This window comes from Gossypium arboreum, chromosome 13 (genome assembly GCF_025698485.1).
Source record: "Gossypium arboreum isolate Shixiya-1 chromosome 13, ASM2569848v2, whole genome shotgun sequence".
Taxonomy (NCBI): domain Eukaryota; kingdom Viridiplantae; phylum Streptophyta; class Magnoliopsida; order Malvales; family Malvaceae; genus Gossypium; species Gossypium arboreum.
Window position 1 is genome coordinate 65,971,452 of NC_069082.1, and position 23,818 is coordinate 65,995,269.

Consider the following 23,818-nt stretch of genomic DNA (forward strand, 5'->3'; position numbering starts at 1 on the left):
TTAATTATCTCTTCGTACAAGATTTGAATAATATTTCTGTCTGTTTCTTTCGAAAATAGACTCATTAAGGATTTTAAGATATAAATTATAACCCATAATTATATTTTTACAATGTTCAATTATTTTTCCAAGTCAAAATAGCGGATTCCAAAATCATTCTGACCCTATCTCACAAAAATTCAAATATCTCATAATATGAAATTATTTTTCTTACAAAATTTCCTTTATATGAAAATAGACTTAATAAGCTTTAATTTCATATCTTATTCAACCTCTATTTAGATTCCATGATTTTTGGTGATTTTTCAAAGTTAAACAACTGCTTCTGTCCAATACTATTTTATTACAAATTGAACTCTTACATAATTTCACTTACTCCATTCCATCTTACCGAAAGTTCGCTCAACTATCGAGCACATTGCTCATAAATTTCCACAAACATATACCTGCACTTATTCATGACATGGTCATGTTCACATGTATTTCCACTTAGCCAATTTCTTGATGAACTCATCGGGATAATAATAGATACACAGTTGCCTGCACATATTACCACCTTTGCAACCGAAGCTATCTGGTACGCATAGTAGCCTACACTTAGTACTACACATGCAACCAACAATCCAGTACACGTAGTAACTTGCACTTAGTACTACACATGTGACCTAACCATCTGATACACGTAGTAGCCTGCACTTAGTACTACAGACGTGATCGAAGTTGTCGGGTACGCATAGTAGCCTGCACTTAGTACTACACATGCGACCTAACTATCTGGTACACGTAGTAGCCTACACTTAGTACTACACACGTGACCTAAAACATCTTAAACACATAGTAGCCTACACATAGTACAACACATGTGTTCTCACAATGGATCATTCGTATCATTTCTATTCCGAAGGTTCAATCGGAAAATTCCTCACTTTTCAACATTTAACAAATTCATTCATAGTCTATTTCGATTCGTAATTCATATCAAATGATCATTCTATAGGCAGCCACATATCATAAAATAATGAAATATAATAACATAAAAAGAATCGATATATTATTTACAAACAAACTTATCTCGGTGCAAAATATAGTAATTTTGCAATTTAGCCCGATATCTTTTCCTTTCCCCGATCAAGGTTGATTCCACATCTTTCTTGATCTATAGTAGCACATTTGACTTATTAATGGCTCAAATTATTCAAATTAGCCCAAAAACATCCTATGGAAAAATTTACGCTTTTACCCTTAAAGTTTCACAAAATTATGATTTTGCCCCTAGGCTCGGAAAATAAATTTTTATTTAATTTCCTTGTATTTTAGGCCTATCCGAACCATTTTCATAGCTATGGAAGTCTCCAATTTGCACTAAATCACACACTTATACACATTTTACAACTTTTACTAACTAGTCCTTTTATGCAATTTCATCAAAAATTACTTAGTAAAAGTTGTTTATTTCACTCCATACATTCATATTCATCCATAAAACATCAAAATACATACATTTCATCCATGGGTAAATTTTTAAATATAAACCCTAACACAAAATATTAGTAGAATAGGTAAACCGAGCTACGAGGGTCTCAAAAATGTAAAGAACATTAAAAACGAGACTAGGATGCACTTACTATTGAGCTTGAAAGTTGGAAAGACCCTAGCTATGGTGTTTATGAGAGTTTCGGCCAAGCTTGGTGAAGATGATACCAATTTTGGCTTTGTTTTCCCTTTTTATTATTTTATTTACCAAATGACTAAATTACCCTTCATTAAAAACTATAGTGTTTTATCTTCCTTTAGGTATTTTTGTCCAAACTAGTATAATGGTCTAATTACTATCCAAGGACTTCCACTTTAAAAACCCATTACTCAAAAGTACTTTGTACCTTTGTGAACTAGAACACACATTTTACAACTTTTGTAATTTAGTCCTAAATATCAAATTAGACCCTTTATCGATAAAATTTATAAACGAAATTTTCACATAATCATGCAATCATGCCATAGACCTTAAAATGATAATAAAACAAATTTTTCTACTTTGAATATATGGTTTCAAAACCACTATTCTATTTAGGCCCTAAATCGGGATGTTACATGTTTACTACTAGGCATTCTGTTTTACCTAATTAGGGTGCAGGGGACATATGATCGGAACACACGCCCATAGGGAAGACTGTGTGTCACACATGGCCTAGGCACATGCCTGTGTGTCTACCCGTGTGGACAGCTTTGAGGCTATTTTCCAAGCCTTTTGCCACCCTTAGGCACTCACATACTTAGACATATTTCATGGCACACAACATGTTACATTTTGACAATCAATCATTCCTACTCGAGACTAATTCATGCCAATATAATGTTACTATTTCACATACTCAAATTAACAAGTTTACTTAAGGCATTCCACATCAATTTCATATCTAATCAACATTATTAACCTACTCTTAATTCACATATTTAAACCATGATCATAGCCATACCAATTTTGTCATCATTCATTCATCATACCCATATGCCATATAACACCATCCATCATCATCAAGACTTTGACACATGTGTAATGCCCCAAATTTTGAGCCTGGAAGTATTAGGTCTTGAGCATGGGAACAGTTAGGAGGCTGCACATAAATGTTTAATTGTGCAAGAAAGTGACACAATTGTATGTCTGCCTCAGTGGTTATGTGTTCTGGGAAGTGTTTGACAAGTCTTGGGTTCAAGCCTGGGCATGTGGAAAAATTTTATTTTTAAGGAGTAAACCCTGTCTCTAGTCATAGGCTTTTAAATAAAAATGGGTGAAGCATGACATAAAGAGCTTACTATACTAGGGGGTAAGTGGCGTGTTTCCTATGCCAGAGGGCTGAGGTTCGAATCTTGGTGAAGGCAATGAAGTGTTTTATTTTGCTGCTCTTGCCGTGTAAGTAGTTGAGTTTGACCAAAACTCTACTGAGTTAAGTGGAGTTTGAATTGGTGATTGAGGAGATATTTGAGGAGGGATTTTAGGAGAGAATTATGGGAGGTTGAGGCGAGAGGGAGTAGTGTGCCGGTTTTGAATTGTGGCACTCAAGACTTTCGGTTTTGGTGAGTTTAACCACTCTATTTTCAGTTGCTAGGATCATTTTGGCTTTCTTTTTTTCCTCTAGAGGCCGAATAGTGCTAGGGAGGTTTGGGAGTATCATTCATTTTTGCTGATTTTGATTTTCACTTCTCTTTAGGTTCCTCATTCGTCATTTTTCTCTTCTTTTCCCCTTTTCATTAGCCGAATTCTCTCCTTCCCCTCTCTCAATTCTTTTGAGATTATCAACCTTCCTCTTCGGCATCTTGTGCTTAGATCGATTGTTCTCCTCCTCTATCTCTCTCAATTGGTTACTTCTTGACCGATTTCCTCTTCCTTTATTGCTCTTTCAATTGGTTGTTTTTGACTGAATTCTACCCTTTTCTTTTACCCTCACTGTGCCGATCTTCTTTCCACTGCTCTCTGTCGATTTTGGGGGTAGTTACAAGTGTCTGGGGTGGTGTTTCTGTAAGATTAACTCTTGGTTTGGTTCAAACTATGCTTTCAATTAGGCGTTAATAGGAGGTTGGTTAATCTACAGGTTGTAACCGAGGGCTTGTGTGATCGTCCTCTCTCGACTAATAAGGTGAAGAAGATTTCAGTTGTCCCATCAAGGTAAGGAGGTTAACGATTGGATGATTTTAGAGTAGTATAATAGTATTATTTTGGTGCTGACTTATTAAGTTTTACCTATGCTTAGTTGGTGCTTAAGAGCTTGTCGAAGGAGAAGGAAAACATCCTATGTTGGGGTTAGGGTGGACGGATCCCCTGTAACACCCCGTACCCGAGACCGTTGCCGGAGTCGAACACGAAGTATTTACGGACTTATTTCATTGTAAAACACAGTTCATTTAAAATTTCCAGACAAGCTGGCTAACTGTGTCACTGTCACCTTAAAAATCATATCTCGAGTTCCAAAACTCAAAACCCAGTTCCATAAATTTTTCCTGAAACTAGACTCATGTGTCCATCTACATTTTTATTTCTAGAATTTTTGGTCAGGCCAATTAGTACAGTTTATTAGTTAAAGTCTCCCCTGTTACAGGGTTTGACTACTCTGACCTTCATGCAATACGACTTAGATATCTTCCTGTACAGGGCTTTAATACTTATGCCGTTTGTTTCTATCGAAACTGGACTCAAAAATGAATCTACAAATATATAGCATTACTTCTAATTATCTCTTGTTAATTTATAGTGAATTTCCAAAGTCAGATCAGGGGATCAAGAAATTGCTCTGGCCCTGTTCCACGAAAACTTAAATATCTCTTAAAATACGATCATATGATCTTTTTATTTCTTCCATATGAAAGTAGATTCATAAAGGTTCGATTACATAATTTATTCACTATTTAATTCCATTCCTACTATTTTTAGTGATTTTTCAAATCTACACCACTGCTGCTATCAGCATCTGTTTTTAAGGTAAACTTTACCTATTTCATGGTTTTCCATGAATCAACTAGAACTTGTCATACAAAGCACCAAAATGATCATGATTAACCATTTCAAATGGCTAATCGTTACCAAACATTTCCATACCTCTCAATGAACAACATACATAATGATTATAATGCTATGCTCAAAGTATATATATAAGCCATTTTCGCATGGCTATCCAAATTTATACAAAACCAAAGGGTACATGACCAACAACAAAAACGGTAGTCCTACACATGCCATTTTCAGAGTTCAACCAAAAGTGTACCAAAAGGGCTTTGATAGTGTGGACGACTTCGACTTCGACAATCCCGAGTCCGATAGCTGACGAACCAAAATCTATAAAATAGAGAATCAAAGAAACGGAATAAGCATTTAATGCTTAGTAAGTTTTGAGCAATGAAATTAGGTACAACTGAAGTATAGCATTCATATAACTAAACGGATGATTTCATATACACATATTCTCAAAAATCAGTCCTACTTCACATTTCCAACCCTTATATTCATACATAAGGGATCAACTTAACCAAAGGCCGGAAGCTCATTAATCGACTGAGCGAATAATATTTAAAAGGAATCAACTACTCCGGTGCATATCTGAAACGCGTACCTTATCGTTGGGATTTTACGAGCGTATTAATTGAAATTATTACAGCAAGATCGCTCATTCCCAAACCAAGTACCTTCGGAATTTAGCCGGATATAGCTACTCGCTCAAATGCCTTCGGGACTTAGCCCAGTTATAGTAACTCGCACAAATGCCTTCGGGACTTAGCCCGAAAATAGTCACTCGCACAAATGCCTTCGGGACTTAGCCCGGATATAGTAATTCGCACAAATGCCTTCGGGACTTAGCCCGGAAATAGTCACTCGCACAAATGCCTTTGGGACTTAGCCCGGTTATCATCCGAATATTCATGCACATATCAAATAATCATGACACATCTCTATTTCATTTTCATAACTAGAATTCAAACACAAGTCACTTATTAAGCATTCCCATTTTCGGCTTAATAGCCACATACAAACAGCATGATTTGGTTTGATTTATGACATGATCTCTATGCACATACGGCTACCCGTCATACGTATAGACTAATTAACTCAACATATAATTCAAGTAGAATCATTATATCACCCTTTATTTGTTGTGCTTATACGTCATAACTTAATCAAATCGTAAACTGAGTTTCATTACTCAGAAACTTACCTCGGATGTTGTCGAATGATTTCGACGGCTATTCGATCACATTTTCCTTCCCTTTATCGGATTTAGTTCCCCTTTGCTCTTGAGCTTAATTTAACAAATAAATTGATTTAATCATTTGAACATCAAAAAGAGAAACTCAAGGTACTTAACCCATATATACATTAGACATTAGAGTCACATATATATGAAATCATGAATCAACTCAACATATTAGCCCACACTCTCTTTTAGCCGATTATCTAAGCCAAGATAAAAGCATCAATATGCTTGCCTCTAACCGAATACATGCAACACCAATCTACCTCATGTGGCCGAATATGCATGTCTATGTTGAGGCCGATTATATGCTTAATACTTACAAATATGGTTACTTGTATTGACTACATACCATTTCGTTTCAAGTTCAAAACTCGGCTAATACACATATATACACTAATAATCAAATACTAATATTTGCACTTCACCTTACTATCAATTCTCATCTACTTCCTACCATGGCCGAATGCATCAAGACACCATACCATTTCAATTTTGGTCATGGGTTAAACAAAGAACTTAATGTCTAACTCAAAAATGCTAAAAAGAAAATCCAAGAGTCATCAATCGCCATCACATGTATCATTACAAAGCTTCACACTTAGCATGCAAATGACATCAACACAAGTCCACCTTAGCCGAAACTTAGCTCATCTTCATGTCTCATCACCACAACATCAACCACCAACCAAGAAGGCAACACTCATGGCCGAATATCATCTCCATCTCATAGCAAAGATTTAGACCATGGGATAGGTAGAACTCAAGCTAACAACTAAAAATATGCATGAATCTCATGGAACAACATCAACATACCTTAGCCTAGTGAACGACCATAGCCGATTTTCTCCAAGCTCTTTTCCCTCTCTTTCTTTCTTCTATTCGGCCAAGTTCACAACATGAGAACCTTTTTTTTTTCTTTTTTTTTCTTCATCATTTTCCTTTTCATTATTTTATTACCATGCTCCTTATTTTATCATTTCTAACATAAACCATTAACACAACATGTTTATGACATGTTTTACCCATCACACTTTGTCCACCCTTATTGTCATGGCCGGCCACTACTAATTAAATGGGGAAATTGACATACAAGTCCACCCCTTTGATTACATGCACTAATAGATCCTTATAGATTAACCTATCACATTTCAAAAGTGTCACACATAAGTCCTATTAACTAAATTCACATGCAATTAACTAAATCAAAGCTTAAAACTTTCACATATTCATATTCACATATTTTAGACAATAATTATCATATTCAAATAATTTGGTGACTCGGTTTAGCGGTCCCGAAACCGCTTTCCGACTAGGGTCACTTTAGGGCTGTCACAACTCTCCCCTACTTAAGAAATTTTCGTCCCCGAAAATCTTACCGGTAAATAAGTTTGGGTATCGTTCTTTCATAGAGTTCTCGGGTTCCCAAGTAGCTTCTTCCATCCCGTGTTTAAGCCATAACACTTTTACTAAAGAAACCTTTTTGTTTCGCAACTCCTTCACTTCACGAGCTAGGATACGAATTGGTTCTTCTTCATAACTCATATCGGCTTGAATTTCAACCTCGGAGGGATTTATTATGTGCGAAGGATCAGATCTGTAGCACCGAAGCATCGAAACATGAAAAACGTTGTGGATCCTTTCAAGTTCAGGGGGTAAAATCAATCTATACGCAACTGGACCGACTCGTTCGGATATTTCATATGGCCCGATGAACCTCGGACTCAGTTTGCCCTTACGCCCAAATCTGAGTATCTTTTTCCAAGGTGAAACTTTAAGAAACACTTTATCTCCCACGATACTCAATGTCCTTTCGTTTCAAATCACGACGACTTCGACGATCGATGTCGCCTTCGGACTTTCACGAATTATTTTACTTTTCGCTCAAGTATCTTTAGTCAAATCAACTCCAAAATTTTAGTTTCACCGAGCTCGGTCCAAAACAATGGTGTACGGCATTTTCGATTGTACAAAGCCTCGTAAGGCGCCATCTTAATGCTTGACTGAAAACTATTGTTGTGGCGAACTCAATCAAAGGTAGATACCGTTCCCATGAACCACTAAACTCAAGGATGCAGCATCTCAACATATCCTCGAGTATCTGAATTATCCACTCGGATTGACCATCGGTTTGGGGATGAAAAGCGGTGCTAAAATGCAACTTGGTACCCAAGGCTTCTTGCAATTTCTTCCAAAATCGCGAGGTGAATCCCGGATCTCTGTCCAACACAATAGAAATGGGTACCCCGTGTAATCTCACAATCTGAGAAACATACAACTCAGCTAGTTTATCCAATGAAAAATCCGTGCGTAAGGGGATAAAGTGAGCCGACTTAGTCAGTCTATCAACAACAACCCAAGTCGCATCTTTCTTACTTGCCGACACTGGCAACCCAGATACAAAATCCATCGTGACTCGATCCCATTTCCATTTAGGTATCATGATCGGCTGAAGTAAACCCGTAGGCACTTGATGTTCCGCCTTCACTTGCTGGCATACTAAGCACTTCGAAACGAAATAGGAAATGTCTCGTTTCATACCATGCCACCAAAACTGACGTCTCAGATCGTTGTACATTTTCGTACTCCCCGGGTGAATTGACATTCGGCTACAATGAGCTTCGTTCAGAATCATCGAAATAAGTTCTGAATTTCTTGGAACACACAAACGACTTCTGAACCTCAAACAATCGTCATCATCAATTTGAAACTCGATTCCATATTCAAACACATTCACCCGTTTTGCAACCAGTTCATCATCGACTTTACGAGCTTCACGAATTTGATGAATCAACAATGGTTTGGCCTTTAATTCTGCCACTAACACATTGTTGGATAGAACAGACAAGTGTACATTCAACGCTCGTAAAGCAAACAGTGTTTTACGACTTAAGGCATCCGCAACCACATTAGCCTTTCCCGGGTGATAGTCAATGACAAGCTCATAATCTTTCAACAACTTGAGCCAACGTCTTTGTCGCAGATTCAAATCTCTTTGAGTCATCAAATATTTGAGACTTTTTTTGTAACACCCCGTACCCGAGACCGTCGTCGGAGTCGGACACGAGGGGTTAACGGGCTTAATCCATTTACTTACACAGTCCACTTTTTAAAAATTTCCAGGCAGTTGCCTAACTGCGTCACTGTCACCTTAAAAATCATATCTTGAGTTCCACAACTTGAAAATCAGTTTCGTGATTTTTCCCTGAAACTAGACTCATATATGCATCTACAAATTTGTTTCTAGAATTTTCGGTCGGGCCAATTAGTACAGTTTATTAGTTAAATTCTCCCCTGTTACAGGGTTTGACTACACTGACCTTCCTGCAATGAGACTTAGATAACTCCTTGTACAGGGCTTCAATGCTTATGCCGCTTGCTTCTAAGGAAACTAGACTCAAAAAGGATTCTGTACATATATGGCATAACTTCTAATTATCTCTGGTTAATTTATAATGAATTTCCAAAGTCGGAACAGGGAATCCAGAAACCGTTCTGGCCCTGTCTCACGAATACTTAAATATCTCTTAACATACTGGTCATATGATCGTTTCGTTATTCTCCTATGAAAATAGACTCGTCAAGGTTCGTTCAAATAATTTATTCACTATTTAATTCCATTCCTAATATTTTTAGTGATTTTTCACATCCACGTCACTGCAGCTGTCAGCATCTGTCTTTAAGGTAGGCTTTACCTATTTCATAGTTTCCATGATTCAACTAGCCCTTAAACATAAATAGCACAAAATATGATCATGATTAACCATCCCAATGGCTAATCGTTTCCAAACATTTCCATACTTCTTAATGAACAACATACAATGATTATAATACCATACCCAAAGTATACTTAAGCCATTTTCGCATGGCTATCCAAACTTACACAAAACCGAAAGGTACATGACCTACAACAAAAGGGTAGTCCTATACATTAACCAAAATATCCTCTCACTACTAGTCTATTCTATACATGCCATAAGATATTCCAAAACGTAGCAGTACCAAACAGTGGATAGTGATAGTGTGACTAGTTGCTGACGATCCCCGAGCCTGTAGCTTCCAAATGAGATCTATAAAACAGAGGAAACAAAGTAAACAGAGTAAGCATTACAATGCTTAGTAAGTTTTAAGCAATGTCAACAGATAACAACCAAATTATAACATAGTTGTTCGTATTTTTATTTCACTCTTCCTTCGGGCATACCATATCCTTTTCCGAATATGCACGTCTCATCATATGTAATAGGCAGATAAATTCTCGCTTGATGGTGACCTCTTATGATCATAGGTACATTACATATTTTTACCTGACTTCCCACATTGACCAAATGCACAATAATCATAGAACAGCCTTATTGCTTTACTCACATGTGCATCACATAACGACCTTGTGATTTAGTCTAAATCAAACTTAAATATAATCTCAAATACATACCTGACCAACTTAACGCATTGAACGTATTTATTACTAATTGTCACTGTGGAGTCGCATAATCTTACGCTTTACTTGAATCTTCAGCAAAACCTTTAGTTCGGGGCTTACCCGGACAAAATCTCCACACGTAGTCATCGGGTCATTAGAGCTCGGATATAGTACGAGCACGAAGCCTACGGTCATTAATCAGTGATAATATTCTCGCATAAAGCCTGCGGGGTTTTAACCCGGATATTGTACTGACACAAATGCCCTTCGGGACTTATCACATTTATACACTTTCACATCCATCACGTTGGCCACTCGGCCCTATCACATATATACACTTTCACATTCATCACATTGGCCATTAGGCCTTATCACACATATACGCTTTCACATTCATCACATCGGCCATTAGGCCTTATTACATATATATACACTTTCACATTCATCACATCGGCCATTAGGCCTTATCTCATATTTATACACATTCACATTCATCGCGTAGAATCTTAAATCAAAATATAAATTTTCATGTATTCACATCACAATTATTCAAATATACTTCACATACCACATATACTATCATGTACAGACTTGGTCTTGGCCGAATCTACATCAATCATTTTCCAATGAATAATTCAATTTCACGCCATACTATCATTTCATATTCGAATACTCATAAGCTTACAATCTCACAAATTTTAATATCAAAGGTCCATCCAACACTCATATATCATTTTACAATATCACGAATTAGAATTCAAGTATGGGTTTAATCAATAGCTTATGAGCAGCTAAAACAAGTTTTATCCATGTTTACAACAAAATCACATATTCGCTACGAGCTGTTTTCCTGAGCAATGGTCACTAAATTATTTATAACCAGAGCTACAAGGCTCAAAATCACTTGCTGTTAATTTTTCCTGAATATAGACTCGTATATCTTCCATCCATAAATTTTTCAGAATTTTAGGTTTGGCCAATCAATACCAGATTTTTCTTAAAGTTTCCCCTGTTTCACTGTTTGACTAACCTGACCAGTCTTCACTACGAATCAAAATTCTCATTGTACAGAATTCGAAGTATGTTATATTTGATTTCATTTGAAACTAGACTCATTAAGGAGTCTAATCATATAAATTTTATCTTGTAACCATTTTTGTACAAATTATAGTGATTTTCTTAAAACAGAATAGGGGATTTCGGAGTCATTCCGACACTGTCTCACAAAACTTTAAATATACCTTTATAGGAAATTCCTTTGCTTACACAGTTTCTTTTATAAGACACTAGACTCAATAAGCTTCATTTTCATATTTTATTCAACTTCTAACTCGCCTTCTACAATTTTTGGTGTATTTTCAAAGTTACAATACTGCAGTAACTCAAATCTGTCAAGACTAGTTCGGCACTTAAACTATATAAATTCATCCTTCTTGCTACTAAGTTTATATAATCTTTAAGCATACTAAAGTAAAGTTCAAACACTTAAGAACTTACCTCGGATACTGTTGAACAATTACAAAACGGCTATTCAATTATATTCGCCTTCCCGCTATACAAGATTGATTCCTTGAGCTCGTGAACTAAATCAACCAATTTAACAACTCAATTTACATTCGGCAATGTCATCACATGCATAACAAAATTAGATTCATTTCTTAAACCATCCACGGCAAATCACCTTCCAAGAACCTTAATTTACTTTAAGCTAAACCACTTCATGGTATACATATACACATTCGGCTAATATAAAACAAGGTTAGCACTTAGCCGAAATAATTTCGTTAACATTTTAAATTTCATTCGATCTAATCTCCATATCAACTACTAATTCACAATAAGAATCAAATCCAAAATCAGCTACTATAATATATATCTAAATGCAATGTAGCTACTTAGTTGATTATCAATTATCACTTAATTCACATATTAACACATAACATCTCACATTAGCAAATCATTTGTATTATTCGAATACAAGCTCAACATGCAACCTCATCCCTTTAGTTTTCCATTCAATAATCGAACACAAAGATCACATGTCTAACTCACTATCCAATCTTGATTTCTAACACAAATACTCTCCCTTAACCGAATGTCCATAATCAACTTATAATCGGCAATTACAATCTAATCATCTCTAATTTCTAACACCTTAACCACATTTTCATATAATTATAAAAAAATTTCCCGAATTCATGAATGAATTTCCGATTTCACACCCCCCTTTTTTTTTTATCAAAATAAGAATTCAAGCTAAAATCACTAAAATCTCTAAGCTCACAAATCAACTTGCACTATAAATCATCAACCACAAAGTCCTCACGCCAAGACAACCATGGCCAAATGAGCTATCCCAACAATTTATAAAATTCAAACCATAGGCTAATTAAAATACTAGATAACCACTTAAAAGTATATGAATTTCCCAAAAAAATAAAAATCAAACATACCTTCTTAAAGCATTTGTAAGTGCCGATTGTTCATGAATTCTCTTCTTCTTTTTACTAAGTGAATTCGGCAAGTGGGAAAGAAAGACCCCTCCCTTTGTTTTTATCACCCATTTCTTTTAATATAAGTTCACATTTCATATTATTTATGTAACACCCCAAACCCGAGACCATCGCCGGTGTCGGACACGAGGGGTTAACAAGCCAAGTTCACTTGTTTTGCCCATCCATTTGACATTTCCAGTCAGGCTGGAAAACTGCGTCACTGTCGCCTTAAAAATCATATCTCGAGTTTCAAAACTCAGAAACTGGTTTCGTAAATTTTCCCTGAATATAGACTCATATATCCATCCATGGATTTATTTCTAGAATTTTTGGTCAGGCCAATTGGTACAGTTTATTAGTTAAAGTCACCCATGTTACAGGGATCGACTGCTCTGACCTTCGCGCGGTATAACTTGAATATCTCTCTGTACAGGGATTTAATGCTGGTTCCGTTTGTTTCTAATGAAACTAGACTCAAAATGGAATCTGTAAATATAAGGTATGTATCCTAATTCTTTTTGGATAATTTATAGTAAATTTTTAAAGTTGCGACAGCGAACCCAGAAACCGTTCTGGCCCTGTCTCACAATAGCTTTAATATCTCTTAACATGTAACTCCTATGACCATTTTGTTTCTTCCATATGAAAATAGACTCATCAAGGTTCATTTACATAGCTTATTCACTATTTAATTCCATTCCTACGAATTTTGGTGTTTTTTCACATTCACGTCACTGCAGCTGGCAGCATCTGTTTTTAAGGTAGGTCTTACCTATTTGGTAGTCTCCATGAACCAACTAGTCTTGCCATACATAGGTTCATATATGATCATTTTAACCATGCCAATGGCTGATCATATGACCAACATTCCCATTTCAAGCCATAGCCACATCATGACACCAAATATATACATACAAACCACAATTAGTCTAAGTCGATACTTCACTTTTACGAGCCATTTTCGCATGGCCGTATATATATACATCACAACATATTCACCCAACAAGGGTAGTCCTATACATGCCATTTCAAAGTTCAACCAAAATTTATACCAAAATAGAGGCGTGGATAGTGTGGATGACTTCAACTTTATTGATCCCGAATCCGATTGCTATCGAGCGAAATCTATAAAACAGAGAGCCAAAGTAACGGGGTAAGCATTTTTTTATGCTTAGTAAGTCTCAAGGAATATAATCAGCTCTAATTACAGCAATACATTCACATAGCCAAATGCATCATTTCATTAATACACATTCTTACTTCACACTTCATCATTATATACTTTCACAAAGTATCAATCAATTCAATAACTGAAATTCATTAGTCGATTGAGCGAATGTTGCTCAAACATGTCGACTTTCAATGCACATATAACGTACCTTATCCTTTGGGCTTTTCGAGTGTACTAATTGAATTCATTACAGCAACCAACACTCACCTCCAGCCCAAGATTCTTCAGAATATAACCGGATATAATCACGTGCACAAATGCCTTCGGGTCTTAGCCCGGATAGAATAACTTCATACGAATGCCTTGGTCTTAGCCGGATATAGCCACTAGCACAATTGCCTTGGTCTTAACCGGATATAATTTCCAGCATAATTGTCTTCGGGCTTAGCCGGATATCATTCAATTTCTCATGTACACATACATCAATAATCATTGGACATACATATTTCATTTTCGCTACTAAGGCTCAAACGCAAATATAATCGCAAGCATATTCGCCTTGGGACTTAGCCGGGTAGAATTCAAATGCTCATACATACATAATCAATAATCAATACACATCCATACTTTATTTCACATAATTCAAGTAGGGTCACTTCTTGAGGACTTACCTCGGATGTTGTCGAACGGCTTTTTGGCTATTCGATCACCTTTTCCTTCCCTTGTCCAATTGTGGCCCTCTTAGCTCTTGAGCTAATTCAAACAAATTCAATTTATTAAAACCTCATTGTGCTTGCTTATGGCGAATATGACAAGGAGTTTAAATGGTCATATGGCCACTCTTTAGCTTGAATACACAATGATCATGCACATTTTATACTACATCAAGCAATTCAATACAATTTATTTGAGCATCAAGGAAAAGCTAAGGCCTTCAATAGGCTACCCAAGGCCGAATATTCATGTACATGTTGAGGTCAATTTTGCATAATACCTCACAAAACAGCATGCATTTTACTAGTTAATGCTTTGCACATGTGTATTAAAACTTATAATATAGCATCAAGCACTTATATGTGTGCTAGGCGAATTGTGCTTGCAATTTCACAAGCATTCTTCCACATCTTCTTCTTTAAACCAATATATTCATCACTTACTTCATAGCCAAAACATCATGTGCAAACATATATATACAATATGAGCATGGCGAATTTCAAGGTGTCCATAGCCATCCAAAATACAAATTTTAACTAACATGCAAGAAGCATGAACCATGCTCATGAATGCATCATGGCGAATATGACAATCATGCTCCATTCAACTTCAATCATGGTTAAACAAAAAGAAAACTCAAAATCTTACTCAAGAGTAGACAATCCATCATTGCATGCATCATCATCAAGCTTCACACTTAGCATGCAATGGCTTTATCACCATAACAACTTTGGCCAAATACCATTTCCATGGCATAACAAGGATTTGAGCCATGGCTAACATGCACATCAAATTAGCAACCAAACCATGCATGAAACTCCCAACAAAACCTCATACATACCTTAATCTTGATGCAAACTTAGCCAAATCTCCTTCTAGATCTCTTCTAATCAAAGGAAATGAAGCAAAAATCCCTTCTTCCTCTTAGTATTTTCGGCCAAAAAGGGAGAGAGCAAGCATGAACAAATTTTTTTTGTTTTCTCTTCTTGGTAGCACGGCAATGGGGGGGGGGATGCTACTCTCTCACACACATTTTTTTTTCTTTTCTCACCCATGCTTAGTTGTTTATTATTTCTAACATCATCCATTAGTAAAACATGTTGGGAACATGTTCCTTGCCCATAACCTTGTCATGGCGGCCACTCCTCCTTAGGAAGGGATTATTTGACATGCAACTCCACCTTTTGTTAACATGTACTAACAAGCCATTTAAAATTAGCCTATCATATTTCACCATGTTTCACTTTGATCCCTATTTAATACTTTCTCATACAAATGGGTAAAATTAGAGAATGAAATTTCCACATATGCATGCACACACATAGTAAGCATAGAATATAACAATTAATTATTTTTATGACTCGGTTTAGTGGTCCCGAAACCACATTCGGCTAGGGTCTATTTTGGCTGTCACAACTCTCCCCACTTAAGAAATTTTCGTCCCCGAAAATCTTACCGTAAATAGGTTTGGATATCGCTCTTTCATAGAATTCTCGGTCTCCCAAGTAGCTTCTTCTATCCCGTGCTTGAGCCATAACACTTTCACTAGCGGAACCCGCTTGTTTATAACTCTTTCACTTCTCGTGATAGGATACGAATCGGTTCTTCCTCATAACTCATATTAGCTTGAATTTCAATTTCGATGGACTAATCACGTGCGATGGATCGGATCTATAGCGTCGAAGCATCGAAACGTGAAAGACATCGTGAACCTTTTGAGTTCGGGGGCAAAATCAGCGATATGCCACTGGACCGACTCGCTCGATATCTCATATGGCCCAATGAACCTCGGGCTCAACTTGCCCTTACTACGAACACGAGTATCTTTTTCCAAGGCGATACCTTGAGAAACACTTTATCACCCACGATACTCGATATCCTTACGCTTCAGATCCGCGTCGACTTACGACGATCGGAGGCTATCTTGAGACTTTCACGGATTACTTTCACTTTCATTCAGCATCCCTAATCAAATCCACCGAAAATCTTGCTTTCACCGAGCTCGGTCCAAAACAATGGTGTACGGCATTTACGACCGTACAAGGCCTCGTAGGGTGCCATCTTAATACTTGATTGAAAATTTGTTGTTGTGGCGAATTCAATCAATGGCAAATACCGTTCCCATGAACCACTAAACTCGAGGACGCAACATCTTAACATATCCTCAAGTATCCGAATTATCCGCTCGGATTGACCATCGGTTTGGGGTGAAAGGCGGTCTGAAATGCAACTTGGTACCCAAAGCTTCTTGCAACTTTTTCCAAAATCGCGAGGTAAATCTCGGATCTCTATCCGACACGATGGAAATAGGCACCCGTGTAATCTCACTGTCTGAGAAACGTACAATTCCGCTAATTTGTCCATTGAAAAATCCGTGCGACGGGGACAAAGTGGGCGACTTAGTCAATCGATCTACCACGACCCAAACCGCATCCTTCTTACTTGCGACAATGGCGGTCCGGATACAAAGTCCATTGTGACTCGATCCCATTTCCACTCGGGTATCGTGATTGGTGAAGTAATCTGAAGGCACCGATGTTCCGTTTTCACTTGTTGACATATTAAACATCTCGAAACAAAGTCGGAGATGTCTCGCTTCATACCATGCCACCAAAACCGACGTTTCAAATCATTGTACATCTTCGTACTCTCGGGTGGATTACCATTCGGCTACAATGGGCTTCATTGAATTATCGAAATGAGTTCAATTCTTTGGGACACACAGACGACTTTTGAACCTCAAACAATCGTCATCGTCGATTTGAAACTCCGAGTCCTTGTTTGGAACACACGCGCCCGTTTTGCAACCAACTCGTCGTCGACTTTTCTCGAGCTTCTCGAATTTGGTGTGTCAATAATGGTTTGGCTTTCAATTCAGCCACTAACACACGTCGGATCGGATAGACAAGTGCACATTCATCGCTCGTAAAGTGAATAACGATTTACGACTCAAGGCATCCGCAACCACATTCGCCTTTCGGGTGATAGTCAATGATCAGCTCATAATCCTTTAACAGCTCGAGCCAACGTCTTTGTCGCAGATTTAAGTCTCTTTGGGTCATCAAATATTTGAGACTTTTGTGATCCGAGTATACATGGCACCTTTCACCAAATAAGTAATGTCGCCAAATCTTTAAAGGCGAATACGATGGCGCCAATTCGAGATCATGAGTCGGATAATTTTTCTCATGTGGCTTTAATTGCCTCGACGCATAGGCCACAACTCGACCTTCTTGCATTAATACATAACCTAACCCAAGTAGAGAGGCGTCGCTATAGATGACAAACTCCTTACGGACTCGGGTTGCACTAGAATTGGGGCTTCATCAAATAAGTTTTCGATTGATCGAAACTTTTTGGCATTTCTCCATCCATTCGAACTTAACATCCTTTTGGAGTAACCGTCATCGGTGTGGCTATCGTTGAGAAGCGTTTTACAAATCGTCGGCAATAACAAGCAAGCCCCAAAAAGCTCGAACCTCGGTAATATTTCTGGAGGCTTCCAATTAAGTATGGCTGAAATTTTATTGGTCGACTCGAATACCCGATGCGAATACCACATGACCCAAGAAGCTAACCTCTCTTAACCGAACTCACACTTGCTGAACTTAGCATATAATTGCTTATCCCGTAAAATTTGCAGCACTAACCGCGGTGTTCAGCATGTTCGGTCTCATTTCTTGAATAGACCAAGATGTCATCAATGAACACGACTACGAATCGATCCAAATATGGTCTAAAGATCCGATTCATTAAATCCATAAATACCCGAGGGCATTAGTGAGCCCAAACGGCATCACTAGGAACTCATAGTGACCATATCTCGCTCAAGGCGGTCTTGGGTACGTCCGAATCTCGGATTCGCAATTGATAATAGCCCGATCTCAAATCTATTTTCGAGAACACCGAGGCTCCCTTGAGTTGATCGAACAAGTCATCAATACGTGGCAGCGGATATTTGTTCTTTATCGTCGCTTTATTAAGTCGGCGATAGTCGATCTGCAACCGCATGGTTCCATCCTTCTTCTTCACGAACAATACTGGCGCACCCCAAGGCGAAAAACTCGGGTGAGCAAAACCTCTATCCATCAATTCTTGCAACTGAGCTTTCAACTCCTTTAATTCCGTTGGTGCCATACGATACGGAGCTATCGAAATTGGAGTGGTACCAGGTACCAATTCGATGCCAAATTCTATTTCCCGAACAGGTGGTAAACCCGGCAATTCTTCGGGGAAAACATCCGGGTATTCATAAACCACGGGCACAGATTCGGGTTTCTTTTCTGATTCCTTGTCATCGAGCACGTACGCAAGGTACGCTTCGCACCCTTTTCTTACATATTTCTGGGCCAACATCGGCGATATTACGGTGGCAACCCTTTAAGTCCGTAGACTCAACCCGAATTATTTCATTATTCGCGCACCTCAAATCGATAGTCTTGCTCTTGCAATTTACAACCGCATCGTGCATGGTCAACCAATCCAAACCAAGAATAACGTCGAACTCATCGAACGGCAAAAGCATCAAGTCCGCCGGAAAACAAGAACCTCGGAACACTAGGGGACTTTTCTTGCACACTTTGTTGACAAGCATGTAATGACCCAAGGGTTTGACACCGAATTACAAACTCGATGAGACTCAATGGGCAAAGTCTTCTTTGGATGCTAAGGTTTCACATATATATGAATGAGTAGAACCGGGGTCAATCAAAGCAATCACATTTGTATTGAAAAGAGTGAAAGTACCGGTAATAACATCCGGAGAGGCAGCATCCTCGGCGTGCGGCGTATGGCATAAGTCCTAGCAGAGCACGAGCCTCGGATCCGATGGTAGCATCTCTAGATCCTCTCGACCGCCATTGACATTGCCCATATTTCTAGGTGGCCTACCTCGGCGGTGGTAGCACCGGGTTTCCACTCGACTCACATTCTGTTCAAGCATCCTCGGGCAATCCTTCATAAAGTGGTCGGCCGATCCACACTTATAGCAGGAGCGATCACGAAATCAACAGCTCCCCGAATGCCATTTGCCACAATGTGGACACTCTGCCCTCTCTTGGCGATCATTTCCACCACTGGCGATCGAAGTGACTCGTGTGGTCACAGGGGGTCGATCGCGTCCTCGTCTAGAAAAGCCCGAAACGCCTCTAGACCGGCTCGCATCATCTCGAAATCTCTTCGATGCTTGTTGAAGAGACTTTCCCGAGGACCTCTTTTGGAATTCTCTAGTTCCCACATCAGCTTTTTGTTTCTCCTTTCTAAGCTCTTCGGCTTTACAAGCTCGCTCAACAAGTACTACGAACTCTCGTATCTCGAGGATGCCAACAAACATCCTTATATCATCATTCAGCCCATCCTCGAAGCGTTTACACATAATGACTTGGACGAAATGCATTCTCGCAGCGTCTGGCTAAGCCTCACAAATTTTCGTTCGTACTCGATGCGACATCGAACCTTGCTTAAGATCAAGGAATTCCCTCCGCTTTTGGTCGATGAATCTCGGTGATATACTTTTTTGAACTCGGTTTGAAAGAATTCCCAAGTCACTTGCTCACTAGGCACCACAAGTCGAGTACTCCACCAATAGTAGGCGGACTCGTAGCAAGGAGATGGTACACTTTAAGCACTCATCGGTTGTGCAGGATAGCTCATCAAGCACCGGATAGTGTTATCTAACCAAAATTCAGCTCGCTTCGGCATCATCATCATCCGTAGCCTTAAATTTAGTGGCCCCATGTTTTGAATCCTATCGATTGGGGCTTACTTGACCTTATTTGGTCAGTCACCGGAGGTATTGTAGGTCGGGGTTGCATTTGTCGGGAATGGAGGTTGTGGAACAGCCGTGTTGGTTCGAATGTATTGATTAAACCATTCGTTCATCACACTATAAAAGGCTTGCCTAGCCTCGTCATTAGGATTGCTGGCCATAGGTTGAGAGTCATTGGCGCTGTCCCTTGCGTGGGAGCAGGCGCCACACTCTCCACACCATCAGCTATCGCTCGGTTGGGATCGGGATCCATTGCTATAAACAAACACAAAGTCAAATTGTCAGAAATCACCACACTATCGTTTCATCATTTAATGGCATGTATAGCTAGACCCCAAACACATCACGGTAGTCCTAGAATCGACTAAACCGTGGCTCTGATACCAATAAAATTGTAACACCCGAACCCGAGACCATCATGATTGTCGGACATGAGGGGTTAACAAGCCAAGTTCACTTGTTTTGCCCATCCATTTGACATTTCCAGTCAGGCTGGAAAACTGCGTCACTGTCGCCTTAAAAATCATATCTCGAGTTTCAAAACTTGGAAACTGGTTTCGTAAATTTTCCCTGAATTTAGACTCATATATCCATCCATGGATTTATTTCTAGAATTTTTGGTCGGGCCAATTGGTACAGTTTATTAGTTAAAATCACCCATGTTACAGGGATCGACTGCTCTGACCTTTGTGCGGTATAACTTGAATATCTCTCTGTACAGGGCTTTAATGCTGGTTCTGTTTGTTTCTAATGAAACTAGACTCAAAATGGAATCTGTACATATAAGGTATGTCTCCTAATTCTTTTTGGATAATTTATAGTAAATTTTTAAATTTGCGACAGCGAACCCAGAAACCGTTCTGGCCCTATCTCACAATAGCTTTAATATCTCTTAACATGTAACTCCTATGACCATTTCGTTTCTTCCATATGAAAATAGACTCATCAAGGTTCATTTACATAGCTTATTCACTATTTAATTCCATTTCTACGAATTTTGGTGATTTTTCACATTCACGTCACTGCAGCTGGCAGCATCTGTTTTTAAGGTAGGTCTTACCTATTTGGTAGTCTCCATGAACCAACTAGTCTTGCCATACATAGGTTCATATATGATCATTTTAACCATGCCAATGGCTGATCATATGACCAACATTCCCATTTCAAGCCATAGCCACATCATGACACCAAATATATACATACAAACCACAATTAGTCTAAGTCGATACTTCACTTTTACGAGCCATTTTCGCATGGCCGTACATATATACATCACAACATATTCACCCAACAAGGGTAGTCCTATACATGCCATTTCAAAGTTCAACCAAAATTTATACCAAAATAGGCGTGGATAGTGTGGATGACTTCGACTTTATTGATCCCGAATCCGATTGCTATCGGCGAAATCTATAAAACAGAGAGCCAAAGTAAGGGTAAGCATTTTTTTATGCTTAGTAAGTCTCAAGGAATATAATCAGCTCTAATTACAGCAATACATTCACATAGCCAAATGCATCATTTCATTAATACACATTCTTACTTCACACTTCATCATTATATACTTTCACAAAGTATCAATCAATTCAATAACTGAAATTCATTAGTCGATTGAGCGAATGTTGCTCAAACATGTCGACTTTCAATGCACATATAACGTACCTTATCCTTTGGGCTTTTCGAGTGTACTAATTGAATTCATTACAGCAACCAACACTCACCTCCAGCCCAAGATTCTTGAAATATAACGGATATAATCACGTGCACAAATGCCTTGGTCTTAGCCGGATAGAATAACTTCATACGAATGCCTTGGTCTTAGCCGGATATAGCCACTAGCACAATTGCCTTGGTCTTAACCGGATATAATTTCAACATAATTGTCTTGGGGCTTAGCCGGATATCATTCAATTTCTCATGTACACATACATCAATAATCATTGGACATACATATTTCATTTTAGTTACTAAGGCTCAAAGCATAAATATAATCACAAGCATATTAGCCTTGGGACTTAGCCGGGTAGAATTCAAATGCTCATACATACATAATCAATAATCAATACACATCCATACTTTATTTCACATAATTCAAGTAGGGTCACTTCTTGAGGACTTACCTCGGATGTTGTCGAGCGGCTTTTTCGGCTATTCGATCACCTTTTCCTTCCCTTGTCCAATTGTGGCCCTCTTAGCTCTTGAGCTAATTCAAACAAATTCAATTTATTAAAACCTCATTGTGCTTGCTTATGGCGAATATGACAAGGAGTTTAAATGGTCATATGGCCACTCTTTAGCTTGAATACACAATGGTCATGCACATTTTATACTACATCAAGCAATTCAATACAATTTATTTGAGCATCAAGGAAAAGCTAAGGCCTTCAATAGGCTACCCAAGGCGAATATTCATGTACATGTTGAGGTCAATTTTGCACTTAATACCTCACAAAAACAGCATTCATTTTACTAGTTAATGCTTTGCACATTGTGGCTCAAAACTTATAATATAGCATCAAGCACTTATATGTGTGCTAGGCGAATTGTGCTTGCAATTTCACAAGCATTCTTCCACATCTTCTTCTTTAAACCAATATATTCATCACTTACTTCATAGCCAAAACATCATGTGCAAACATATATATACAATATGAGCATGGCGAATTTCAATGTGTCTATAGCCATCCAAAATACAAATTTTAACTAACATGCAAGAAGCATGAACCATGCTCATGAATGCATCATGGCGAATATGACAATCATGCTCCATTCAACTTCAATCATGGTTAAACAAAAAAAGAAAACTCAAAATCTTACTCAAGAGTAGACAATCCATCATTGCATGCATCATCATCAAGCTTCACACTTAGCATGCAATGGCTTTATCACCATAACAACTTTGGCCAAATACCATTTCCATGGCATAACAAGGATTTGAGCCATGGCTAACATGCACATCAAATTAGCAACCAAACCATGCATGAAACTCCCAACACAACCTCATACATACCTTAATCTTGATGCAAACTTAGCCAAATCTCCTTCTAGATCTCTTCTAAACAAAGGAAATGAAGCAAAAATCCTTCTTCCTCTTAGTATTTTCGCCAAAAGGGAGAGAGCAAGCATGAACAAATTTTTTGTTTTCTCTTCTTGGTTGCACGGCAATGGGGGATGCTACTCTCTCACACACATTTTTTTCTTTTCTCACCCATGCTTAGTTGTTTATTATTTCTAACATCATCCATTAGTAAAACATGTTGGGAACATGTTCCTTGCCCATAACCTTGTCATGGCCGCCACTCCTCCTTAGGAAGGGATTATTTGACATGCAACTCCACCTTTTGTTAACATGTACTAACAAGTCATTTAAAATTAGCCTATCATATTTCACCATGTTTCACTTTGATCCCTATTTAATACTTTCTCATACAAATGGGTAAAATTAGAGAATGAAATTTCCACATATGCATGCACACACATAGTAAGCATAGAATATAACAATTAATTATT